Here is a 13,269-nt window from a genome sequence, read left to right on the forward strand (position 1 = left end):
ATGGGTACAACAATCCAGCTGCAAGCTACTGTTGTTCGAACTCAGTTTAACAACAAAAACACATAAAACAACTCACTGGTGTCCATGGCATGCCCCATAATTTTCATTTGTTAGCAGCAAAACAACCACATCAAATAGAACATACAGATCACACTTCTGCTTTGTTTTTTCCTCTCATGTTTTCATTACAATTATTTGCTTTGTTATTTTCTACCTCTCTAAAAATGCTGTAAAAACTAACAATAATTTACCACATAAATAACTAGGAAAAAGATTAATTACTGAAATGAAACTAACTAATGAACTAATGCTAACTTTCAATTAATAACTTGAGCTTTGTGATTTAATGAGCTGTCATCAATAAATAATAGATGCTTATGAATTGCATGTTAGAACCATTATCTTGGTCAAATACAGCTTATAAATTGCTTTTCTACGTAATATCTTCATCACTGTTAGCAGGCCACTCTGACCAGTGTTCGCACAAGACCTATTACCATACAAAAGCCACTGCAAAGTGGAAAGCTACAACCTCTTACCCATGAGAGCCTCCGCAAGTAACCACTTGAACTAATAAATATATATTGATTAACTTGTTTATCCTGCATTTCAACTGGATGAAATGTCAAGTAGTAATACGAAGCAAACAAAGCAGAAATGTGTTTAATTATAATTAATCACAAAACAATGCAATTAATCAAAATAAATCATTAGAATAATTCAACAATCCTTTAATTACATTTAAGAAGAATGACAAGCAATTTTTGATGTCTAAGGGTTAAACATATGTTATGAGACAATGTCAATCACAGGAGATCCTGGCATTCCTTGGAACACTGGCCTGTTTGTGTGTGGACACCAACAGGTAGCTTAGCTGGTGCATGTGCTGTCTGTGTCTGTTTCTCCCCTCTCAAGCCTTCAATAAAAGGCCCCCTTTATCCTCTGAATTTAAGAGACCTGGCCTTCTGGCTCAGGTCCAAACCCAATGCTCAAGCTGAGCCCCTCAAAGAACCCATTGTACACATGAGGGCCGTCCTATTTCAAATTATCTCCCGAACATTCCACAGAAAATTACTGCTGAGTAAATATTTTTTTTCTCATTATTCTTTTCTCCTTCTCTTTATCCCCATTTTTGCTGATTTTTGGTACAGACAAAAAAGCTTGAATTAAGCAAATCTGTAACCATTTCTGCAGTGAAATTACATTGGATTGCAAGCCTAGTCAATACAAACTGAGTAAACAGCAAAGCACTTTTGTAAGTCGCTCTGGATATGAAAGCTGCTAAATGCCTTAAATAAGAAAATCTTATTAATCCAACTGATTTGCAGCAGAAAGAGCTGCTGAAAAGCTAAAATTGCAATCGAAATAATTCAACCTTTAGTGCAAATTCAGTTTATTAGCAAAATGTCCAAACTTTTTTTCAGCTTTTTGCAATAAACCAATCAAACAACAACACTTTAAACAGTTTAAAACAACTAGCAAGTGTTTTCTCCAAATTTAACACAAATCAAGGACTTCATTAGTTGCATCAGGTGTGCTTAAGATAAAATACATTAAATACCTGGGCAGGCTAGGGGTTGACTGACTGTGACGTTTGATTACATGTTACATTACGGGCTAGTGTTGAAAAACTCTTGAGTGACTAAAAGACCAGTAGCTAGATTTGGTGGCAGCCGGCAATGTGTTTTCAGCTTGCACAGTAAGGTGCACACTAAACACTGAAGGTCTCTGTGCTCGTACACCTGACCCAAAAGCACAGAGGCCAGAGCCCTTACTCCATGATCCTGCACAAACACAGAGACATGTACTGCTGTACTGCTTTATGTGCCACAGGCCTGGAGTAGTACAAACTAAGCATTGTATTGGACACTATTTAAAATCAGAGAACCTCTAGGTGTTACTTTTATATACTATAAGCTTCCCTAATGGGTTTTAAGGTCTATTGTCTGGTTGTTTTTTATACTGCTTTGCAACCTAGTCTCAGCACCAGACACTGCCAGACATCCAGTTCTGTTAGACATTCTTCAGGAAGGAGGGCTTATTTCCTACTTTTTCATTAGATTTCTATTTTATTTTATTTTATTTTTATTTTTATTCATTTTTTATTTGGAGTTTATAGAAATGCATTTGATTTGACCTATGGCTTTTCTCCAAAACCCTTCAAAATTGTAGACCTGCACCAGGCTGGGAAGACTGAATGTGCAATAGGCAAGCAGCTTGGTGTGAAGAAATCTACTGTGGGAGCAATAATCAGAAAATGGGAGACCTACAAGACCTACAAGCTAATCTCCCTCGATCAGGGGCTCCACGCAAGATCTCAGCACGTGGGGTCAAAATGATCACAAGAACGGTGAGCAAAAATCCCAGAACCACACAGGGGGACCTAGTGAATGACCTGCAGAAAGCTGGGACCAACGTTACAAAGGCTACCGTCAGTAACACACTACGCCGCCAGGGACTCCAGTACATATCCAGGCGCGTCTGAAGTTTGCTAGAGAGCATTTGAATGTTCCGGAAGAGTATTGGGAGAATGTCTTATGGTCAGATGAAACCAAACTAGAACTGTTTGGTACAAACACAACTCGTTGTGTTTGGAGGAGAGTGAATGCTGAGTTGCATCCAAAGAACACCATACCAATTGTGAAGCATGGGGGTGGCAACATCATGCTTTGGGGCTGTTTCTCTGCAAAGGGACTAGGGCGACTGGTCCGTGTACATGAAAGAATGAATGGGGCCAGATTTTGAGTGCAAACCTCCTTCCATCAGAGCAAGGGCATTGAAGATGAAACGTGGCTGGGTCTTTCAGCATGACAATGATCCCAAGCACACTGCCAGGGCAACAAAGGCGTGGCTTCGTAAGAAGCATTTCAAGGTCCTGAAGTGGCCTAGCCAGTCTCCAGATCTCAACCCCACAGAAAACCTTTGGAGGGAGTTGAAAGTCCGTGTTGCCCGCCGACAGCCCCAAAACATCACTGCTCTAGAGGAGATCTGCATGGAGGAATGGGCCAACATACCAGCAACAGTGTGTGCCAACCTTGTGAAGACTTACAGAAAATGTTTAATCTCTCTCTTTGCCAACAAAGGACATATAACAAAGTATTGAGATGAACTTTTGTTATTGACCAAATACTTATTTTCCACCATTATTTGCAAATGAATTCTTTAAAAATCAGACAATGTGATTTTCTGATTTTTTTTTCTCATTTTGTCTCTCATAGTTGAGGTCACCTATGATGTCAATTACAGGCCTCTCTCATCTTTTTAAGTGGGAGAACTTGCACAATTGGTGACTGACTAAATACTTTTTTTCCCCACTGTACATACTTGCAAATATTAGCAAACACATACTGGCCTGATCGACCCAGTCAAAAAGATGCATGAGAGAAAAGCCAAAAAAACAGCTGCATGCAAAACCCTTCAGTGGTCTTCCGAGGTGAGGCAAAAAATACTGAAGAACAAAACCCATTTCCAAAATAAGCTCTTAACAAACACTGAAAACATTAACAGCTTGACTTTAAAATGAAGTCTTCAACTTCAAAAAGCAAAGGGATTACTGGAGGAAGTTGAGAGGCAGAGAAAGAAGAGGTCAAGAACAGAGTTTAGTTTATTGAAATAAAAGATGGAAATCTTGCATCTAAAACAACATTCAGGCCCAGGCAGAGTGGGAAGCGGTCAGTTAAAAAGGTGGGAAAGAAATCCGTCTGTTAGTAAATGTAAACTCAAACCACAAATGTCTTCTTGACTCTAACACTGAAGCAGATCTGGCCTCCTAAAGCACAGCTGCTTCCAATTAGCTTCTATTGGCAAAGGCAGATAAGGCCAATACCTGCCTAATCTCTCCCACACGCTGTAAATGAGAACATGTGCCAATTATTTCTCTGGTTCTGCTATTGGGGGCAGTGGTGGCTCAGTGGTTAGAGCTCTAGACAATTAATGATAGGGTTGTGGGTTTGATACCAAGGCTCAGCAAGCTGCCACTGTTGGGCCCTTGAGCAAGGCCATTCCCCGTCTCTGCCCCCCAGGCACTGGAATTGGCTGTCCACCACTCTGTGTGTGTGTGTGTGTGTGTGTGTGTGTGTGTGTGTGTGTGTGTGTGTTCACTGCCTCTAGTTCACTAGTGTGTGTGTTTGTCACTGTACTATATACAGGGAAATGTGTCCTCCGCATTGTACCCATCTATGGTAGTGAACAAATACACCTTTTTTTACCTTTATTGTTGCTGTTCTTGAATCAACCACAGAGCACTTATCAGGCACTCTGCTGACTAGTGTGCTATCTACAAATGCAGATAAAGGGCATTGCTGCTGTTTGAGAAAGGTGTAGTCCTCCTTCGTGGAATGTTTTATGATTCTTGGCTTCTATAAACATTTCACACCAGCATCTGGGCCTTAAACATTCAAATACACATACACACATTTTCTGGGCATGCATGTTTTATGTGTGATTCAACACAGTAATGCAAGAATGCCAGAGCAGATGTAGTCAGTACCTGTGGTCAAAGAAAGAACAACCAGTCCAACAGGCATGGGCACCTTTGGCTCACAACTTAAAAGTACTGAAAGGATCTGCTGCAGATCTGTTGCAGTTCTGTTGTGGTAGCACAATGGGGACCTACGTAATATTACATAGGTGGTTTTAATATTATGGCTAATCAAGATATATGGTTACTCAGTAAAGGTGGCTGTGTTAGCATTAAAGTGGAAAAACGACACCAGGGGGTTTGGAGCATGCAATTAACAGTGTTGTCAGGTAAAAAGATGAAGAAAATGAAGGCTCTCAACATGACAGTTCGGAATCAGCATTCACTACTGTGTACATGCACACACAAACACACATTCTTGGGCTGGCTATACCGTCAGCTCAGTATAGCCCAAATATAGCAAACCACATAACCCTCCCCCTGACCTATCCACACAAACAGTCGTCAACTCCCTGCTAGCCTGAGCCACATTTACTGCGACCTCTGACTTCAGCCAATGTCCTCTGAGCCTGCAGGAATGGGAAGGCAGCACTATACAACAAACAGGCATGTATATCCACATATGAGCCACATAAGCCTGGTCTTTTTAAAGAGCTTCCCATACAGACATGTCCCCTGATTTATTTTAATTGGGGGAAATCCATGGACATTGACAAGCTACTGCACTGATTCCAGAGTGACCGAATGGCAGCTCAGGAAAGAGTTAATCCTTTATGAGCTGTTGTCAAGCCATTTAGGCCAAAGAGCTGTCAAGAATACAGGGGGTGACAAGGTCAAAAAGAGGCCTTACAAGAGGCCTTACAAGTCCACTTTTATTTAATTTGTAAAATGCAGAAAACCTCCCAAGAACATAATAAAGGAAGAAACGAACATTCAAGAGGAGACGTTATCTTTGTCTGGACCATTTGAGAGTGTAACATAGTATTTGTGGCTCACAGGCTCCCCCTACACAGAGAGCGTAATTCATTGCAGTGAAGACAAAATGCACTCTGAGCCATTCTCCCCCTCATGGTATCTGTGAAAATTTACATGTGAAGAGATACAGAACCGGCATTGAAAGTGAAAGAAGCATGCTGACTGATGCAGTAGAGTAATACAGGATTTTATATGAATAGAACTAAAGTTAAGCAGCCTTATGCAGTCCTTTCAGGCAATGTCCTGCCTGCTTCCCCAAAGTTATAAAGTGCAGTTTCTGGAGTATCAACAAGAGACATTATTCTCCTGATTACAAGTGGTCACATTACTATATTTTTATAGATGTAAATACATCTTTACATCTATACATTTCATCTTACTGCATTATGGAAACTTACAAGGACAAGTGATATATTGCTTTATGAACGCTATGTCACAGGCTCACAGCCTTACTTTTCTATGACGGTGGCAAAACATCTGCATACCATCCTGTCAACTTCAAAAACTATAATCAGCAGTAAAGATTACTTCAATCAACAAATTAAATTATTTAATGCTTCAAATTATTTTTAAGCACAAAACCAAGGCCACTGTGTGCTGCTACTGTCTTTGAGATTTAAAACTGCAACCATGGACGGGCCAACCATGTGCTCAAGTTTTCACCTCAGGCCTGTAATAAAGCTACCCAGAGCTGCATGAAAAATTAGGACCTCTTTGGCGTCACACAGACACAAGCTCGTCCGTCCACGTCTTTGGCCAACACTGCGGCCATGTGCCAGCATGCCCCGCCGGGGAAGGGGGGTGGTGGTGGGACGGTAGGTGTCCCACCACCATGGTACGCCTTACACCCAATACCCTCCAGTGCTCAGAGGCCCAGTGCTGTCCAACCCCTAACCCACAACAGCTTCTAAATCCATCAGTCACTCACTCCACCACTACATTTTTTTTTTACCTCTGAAGAGATGTAATTTAAAGAGAACCACAGAAAGGTCAACATGAGAACAGGCTATGCCAACTCCCGACAGTCCTCCTCGCCGAAATGGGTAGCTATCTATTTTATCAGGGCTGCCTCCAAAAAGGTGGTTTTAGAATAGATGGTTTCTGTGTGCATGTGTGTGCGTGTGTGTGTAGAGCTTTGCAACTGGAAAAAGAAAAATTTTTTGTTCTCTCTTACTCTTACTCTCTCTTATTTCCCCCTAGCATTTTCTCACTCTCCTTCTAGCTGAGGGGGGCCTGGCTCCAGCAGGCTGCTTTAGGTAATTCCGTTGCCAGGCTGAGAGATGAACATGATGCATTGGCAGAACTGGCACAACGCTGGACCTGGGCTAGCTAAATTTAGATTAGGGGAGTGTTAAAATCCCTTAGCAGAGGTGCAGTGAATTCCAGACCTCAAAAGACCACAACACTAAAAAAAGAACAAAAAATACAGGCATATGGAAAGTACTTTTATGGAAGGTATTTTAAGAAGTATTTTATGTAAAATTGATTCATTAATAGATTCTTAGGGAACCAAAAACCTTTATTTTTAATAGTGCAACTTCAGTCAAACTTACAAAGCCCTTGTGCTCCTGGAGGTCAGGACACTGGCAATTGTCCAGCAGAAAAAGAAAGAGCATGTTCAAAAAAAAAAAAAAAAAAAAAAAAAACACTTTTAAGGGAGAGTAAGCAACAGGTCTATGTAGAATTTTCAATGGGCCACACAAAACTTAACAGCCACTCTGCAGCAGAAAGAAGTACATTAATAATTTGGTAATGAAAAGGTTTTAAACCTTCCCCCCAAGGTTTAAATATCTATCACATGATATAAAGTTCTTTACCACTTTTCCTCACACTACTATAAACCTACTTATTTATGGAACCATTTGTAGCACCTTTATTTCTGTACACAGAAAGGTTGAAGACAATCAGGGGCAACAGGTATGCATACGCATTGTCCAATACACTTTTGTATGCCTGAGTGTGAATTCATGCCCCATAACTAAAGAAAATTTAAAAGGAATAAATCCTATTTCTATATATCTATAATGTCTGCCTGAAGAAAGCAAACGCCACCACACACACTGTCCTCATTATCCTGTAAAAAGCCTGACCTCCCCCTCTCCAAATATTTTTTCTGAACCAGGGTCTCGTTCTATCCTTCTCTAAATATCTTAGTGAGAAGCTCTGTGCAGATTCCTGTCTTGTTCTTTTATATCTATCACAATCTATGGGCTATTCTGCCTCACAACTAATCTATTGTGATTTGTATAATATAATGTAAAAAAAATAATTATCATTATTTTCCATGCAGAAGTTTAGATTATTTTTGGGGTAAGGGAAGCAGACCCTGGAATTGTGTTTACGGGTGACATCAGTTTTCAGATATTGACTTTAACCTATTCCTAGTTCTTAAATCCTGACATTATGTTTGTTCAGTCTAAAAACATTTGCGAACAAATTTGAACAAACATTAATACAGTTAAATATGAATACAGTTATTACGAAAAAGGTTTTCAGAAATACCACTAATTCTCAAGACCGAAATACAGCATAATGTACAGCATATGAGAGTGGATTTGGAAAAACACTAAATCGACACATCTTGTGAAGAGATTTCCATAGGTATACTTTTAGATCAACTTTTGGCAATGGCACCTCTGGAACAAAAAGAGTTAAGGGCCTTGGTCAAGGGTCCAACAGTTTAGCAGCTTTGTGGACCCATGTAACAAACTTACAGCCCTTTGATCAATAACCCAACACTCTAATCACTCAGTTACCACTGTTGCATTGTGAGTGTACTATTAATTTAAAACTAAGGAAAAGTAGAAAAGTAGAAAGTGGAAAACTCAAATATAATAGGTCTATATATTTAAAAAAGTTAAAAATGTAACTTGTAAAAGTTACAAACCTATTATATTTGAGTTTTCCACTTTCTACTTTTCTACTTTTCCAAAGTGTGTAAAAAATACCCCGCACACACACAGTGAGATAAGACATCGAACACAGACCAAAGAAAACAAAACTGTAGCTTGATTGAGTAAGATAGATTATGTTATGGAATAAAAACAACACAAAATAACAAGTTGAAACATGTTCATGACTAGATACATGGGGTAAAGATGTGGAATCTGCAACAGTGAGCCTTTGTTCTTCAGTGAATCTTTACTCAAGCCCACATTGTAGTGCCTCCATTTAAATGCACCTGGGGACAATATCATACGGGTATGTGCAATGTGTTTCATCTGTTTTTTCTGTTTCTCATGACTTCTTGGTAATCTTGGAACTGTCAAAAACTGTAGAAAGTTTAAAGTGTTGAATGGTGATGTCAAAGGCTGTGTGTGTGTGTGTGTGTGTGTGTGTGTGTGTGTGTGTGTGTGTAGAAATGCTGCTCATCTAGCCTCTCTAAACCTCACGCTTGGCTTGGCCTTTGAGGAACACTTGGGTTACATCCACTGTTATGGCCACTGTTGGAGCAGCAAGCCCAACGTGGAATGACAATAGTGAATGAAGCAATAAACATCCAGAGCTGAGTTACTGAACAGAGCTCTCATTTTAACCACTACTACATAATACCTTAAGAACACTTTATAACAAAAAATGTGCTCCCACAAAACTGACAAATGAAGAATTAAAGCAGTATTATGAAAGAATTGGTGTTTCTTACTCCTGGGTTCCCTCTAAGGTCCGGAAGTGTATTTTCTTCGTGCCAGCCCTAAAAGTCATGCTTTACATGTACATTTCTGGATGAGCTGAGAGATACAGAACTGGCCTCTGATGCGAAAGAATCACGTAGACTGATGTAGTAATATTACAGGATTTTACATTAATTTGACTTGTTATGCGGCGGTAGTTCTCGCAAACGTTGTTACACTTTCTGTGCAGTTTCAATGTTATAGATTCTATTCTCTCTACAGGTAACAGGCTATTACAGGTAAGTTAAAGCTGCCATTCTAAGGTTCTTCAAGGCAATTCTTGAAATGTAACAACAACACGCTTTTTACAGTCGTTAAAGCACTTCCCAATACTTTATACTGTGCATAAATAAATGCACATGCAATGACTAACAAATACAAAACAGCAGTGAGTGCCCCTTTGATCCTACTATGGGCCAACATAGTAAATATGTCACTTTTTAAGTTTGTAATAGTGAAAAATCTTACTTGACCTGTTCCTATGCTTAGTTAAACAATAAAACATGTTAAACAGAGCTTAAGTATGTAGCAAATCCATTTGTATGTAGTTAATCCATTAGGCTCTGTTTTTACAGTGCGAGAAGCGAGCAGGACATTTTAAAATATCATTAAGCTAACTGCAAACTAATCACTACAAATTCATCATGGTGAATTGAAATCAATGATTTAATTACATTTTTGTGAAAGTCTTATTAGCAACATTAGTGGTGAGATCAACAAAAACAAGTTTAAAAAAGGTACAAAATGTACTTCCAAAGCAAGCTTCAGACAGACACAATCTTCTTCAGAGTCTTATATTTTATGATTTTATTTTCGTCTTTGTGTCCCTTTCTTGAGGTTAATCATTCTTACTGCAGGGAAAAATTATTTCCTCCCCTATCCAATTCCGCTCTGATGAGGCTCTTAATCTTGTTAAAGCTCAGGTCTGTGACCCTCACTACGTTTGCTGGGCCAGAACCTCCAGCCAGGTGTGCAGAGCACAGTGGTGGCCATGTTATCATAACACTGCCTTGACAACCAGATGATTTGAGGACTGTTGTTCTATAGGCCGCTCTCCTTCTCTCTCTTTCTCCTTTCACCCTTACCTCACTTAGCCTTACATTCATCCCTACATAAGCTGAAACCTCAGCTATGTGTGCATTCAAATCATCATTTTGTTTGCATTAATATAATTGTCCCCAGCAGCAATTCTGTGTTAATGTTTTTTTAATGATGCAAACATTTCAACATTTTATTCCAGAAAGTAGTAATACAAAATACATACAGACAACAGCATTGTATATGCAATAGCTAGTGCTTACTAGCTATTCTAGCTTTTTGGATCATTTAATTTATTTAGTGAAACGTCCAGTTTGAAGATGAAGTTGATGGGGGTTTCAACAAGAAAAATTAGTGAAACATTCCACCCATTTTTAAACTACCCCAAAATGGGGCAACAATCTGGCAATATAGAGGGGGTAAGAACCAGTGAAACAACCATAATGAAGGCATTAGCAACTTATAATCTTTGCTGATTTTACACTGCCTCTGTTTGCACTTTTTACTTCTTCCAGTAATTAACTTTTTTACTACTACAGGAAAATATAAATATAAATATATAATACTTCTATCATGTAGATTAAAGAACAGTTCAAAACAGGACACTAATATGAAAAAAGTAGAAAACAAATCCTTAATAATTGACTGTCTGTTTGCAATATGTTGTATGTATGCCATTTAAAATGTAGTAGAAGAGAGAACCTTTAATATTTTTCTTTCGTGGCAAGTTCACACAAAAAGGGTTTTATTCCAAAGACAGCGTGCAAATACCTGTGGAATGAAACTGAAAAAGCCTCAGGAATTACTGGAGATATTCCCTGCCAGCTGTCAAATATTTTCACATTTGTCTGGTGGAACGGTTGAGAAGTCTTCATTAGACTTTTTTAAACACTGCTTAATTGGAATCCCAGGGTCTCTGTGTTGGAGTTGGGCTCCAGTTGTGAACAGAAGAAAACTTGTCAGGTAGATGAGGTAGACATATGGAGAGGAGTGCATTACTCATGCTTTGGAAAAGATGTTGGAACTCTGCACCACAAAGGAGGGGGAAGAGTGATTGTGAGAGAGAAATGAAAAAGTAAACTGAGTGTACTATTTTCCACCATCATGATGTAAACCTGTTCAGACCCCAGCTTGAAAAGAGATTTTTAGAGCCTCCTAATTCTTATCACCCTCAATTTAATTTAATTCACAAACTAGAAGCCTAACTCCAAAAACACACATTGCACTCATACCCTCATCTAGCCGACAAGTCTGTATCAGACCAAACACCATGTATTTGCCACTTCACTTCACCCACTGCAATATGTATCCTGACCTGATCTGTCGTGGTCTTACAATTTCTGGTCTGGACTAATCACATCTGTACTCCACTGCGCAAAGTCTAGCTTTAGTGGCACAAAAGACTTTATAAGGGACTGGCTAATGTACCAGTTTCTTACCATATGCCAAACAAATTAAACATTTCTGTTTACTCCTGTAAGCTGGTAGCCAGAACAGCTTTCCCTATTTCAGTGGAACGGCCACCTCATCTGGGTTTGATTTGGACTTTAGGAGGGTGGGAGGGGACTGTGTTGGGAAGTGAGTAAGCCATTATTAGTCAGATTCTTAAAATCTGGCTGATAAAAGAACGGCTCGGTTTGTTGATACTCTAAATGGTGGGACTACTCCAAAATATTTGTAAAGCTACAAAAGCAGACAACCTATCCTGGTTGTGGAAATGCAGAGCAACCTATGCTAACCCTGCAGTCTTGCAGAGCCGTAGTCCATAGCTTATTACCAACCAGCACCTATATCCCAACACATTCTATTTTGTCTCCAAAGAATAGCTTTGTCTCTGGTTAGAAAAACAGTCTAGTCAGCCCTCTGTGGGCTGTTGCTGATTCAGCATTTGGTGAGTGTGAGACATTTTAAGACACTTAGAAGTTTTTCAAAGTTTTTAAAATTTTTTTACATTTTAGCAATTAGTCAAGAGCACTGTGCTCATATTTTAAATTCAGTTTTTTTTTTTTTTTTTGCAGATGCAGACAACGCATCATATCTCCAGCACTCCCAAGAGGGTGAAAGGATGATAAAGCCTCCAAGGCTATGTACAGGAGGATTGTGGTACCAATACAGAAGCAGGAAACATAGTATGCAGGGGTAACTTGTATGATGTGACAAAATTAACTCAGAAGGCTGGTTGCAACTGAATAAAATTGTAAAGTGTTCTGATTGCAACTAGGCCAGAGGGTCCCATTAAAACTCTTTATAATTATGTTTCTGTGGGCAGAGTGGGAAAATGGATCGAAGTTGGAGTGGAGACTGAGAGACAAAGCAGTGAGCTCCAGCAGTGATAAAAATCTGCTCAAAATGGAAAATGAGTATAATAGCCATCCTATCATACTAAAAACAAGCTTGACCATCCACTGCCCCAAATTTCAAGTTTGAGTCCACCCTCTTCCAGCAAGCACATAAAAACAAATATATTCTGCTATCCCCCACTTCCAAGTTCTCTACAGCATGACCACAGTGTGCTGCAGTGTGTACAGTGTTGTAACACCACCTCCTTCCAGATTAAACAATTTAAATGTCTGATGTAATCTGAAAAAGCAGCTCCAATTCTATTGCCTGATCTATAATTTCAGGAATCCTTGCACAAGATCAACTTATCACAACCATAGACAATGTTGAGTTATTAAATAACAGTCTACTTAATTACATTTTTTGCATTTAGTCTCCAAAAACAACTCATACCAGACCAACCATATAGTGGCACAACAGTGCCTGTTGCAAAATAAATCATAAAAATAGAAACAAACACACAAACGCCATAAAAATGTACATTAACTTAAGCAAACAGAAAACGAGAAGCATCATTTTTATAATAATGCTCTGGCAAAATACACTGTGGCCTTCGCCCATTTGCGCGTGCCTGAGGTATATGGCTGTGCTGTGCTGCATACAGACCTCTTTGTTAGCAATGTTTCTAAGATTTGTTAGCAATTTTAGCACAATCCCAGAAAATGCAGGTGAAATAGGGCTATTAGATGTTGGCTAGTCAGTGCATTTTGATATTAGCAGTGGCATAGAACTGAGATCCTAAGAGGAAGCATGTTGGACATTACCTCCTGGCTTGTAACCATCCTACTATTACTTAAAACATGGACCGCTTACTTGTTGTTTTCA

The 13,269-nt window shown here is 39.3% G+C and overlaps 1 protein-coding gene across 2 annotated transcripts in view; it reads right to left on the minus strand.

Moving 5' to 3' along the window:
* Positions 1–13,269, minus strand: part of coro7 (coronin 7) — an 89,807-nt gene that overhangs the window by 35,736 nt on the left and 40,802 nt on the right. The gene's annotated exons all lie outside the window — the stretch shown is intronic.

The sequence above is a fragment of the Salminus brasiliensis genome, chromosome 12, assembly GCF_030463535.1.
Source record: "Salminus brasiliensis chromosome 12, fSalBra1.hap2, whole genome shotgun sequence".
Classification (NCBI taxonomy): domain Eukaryota; kingdom Metazoa; phylum Chordata; class Actinopteri; order Characiformes; family Bryconidae; genus Salminus; species Salminus brasiliensis.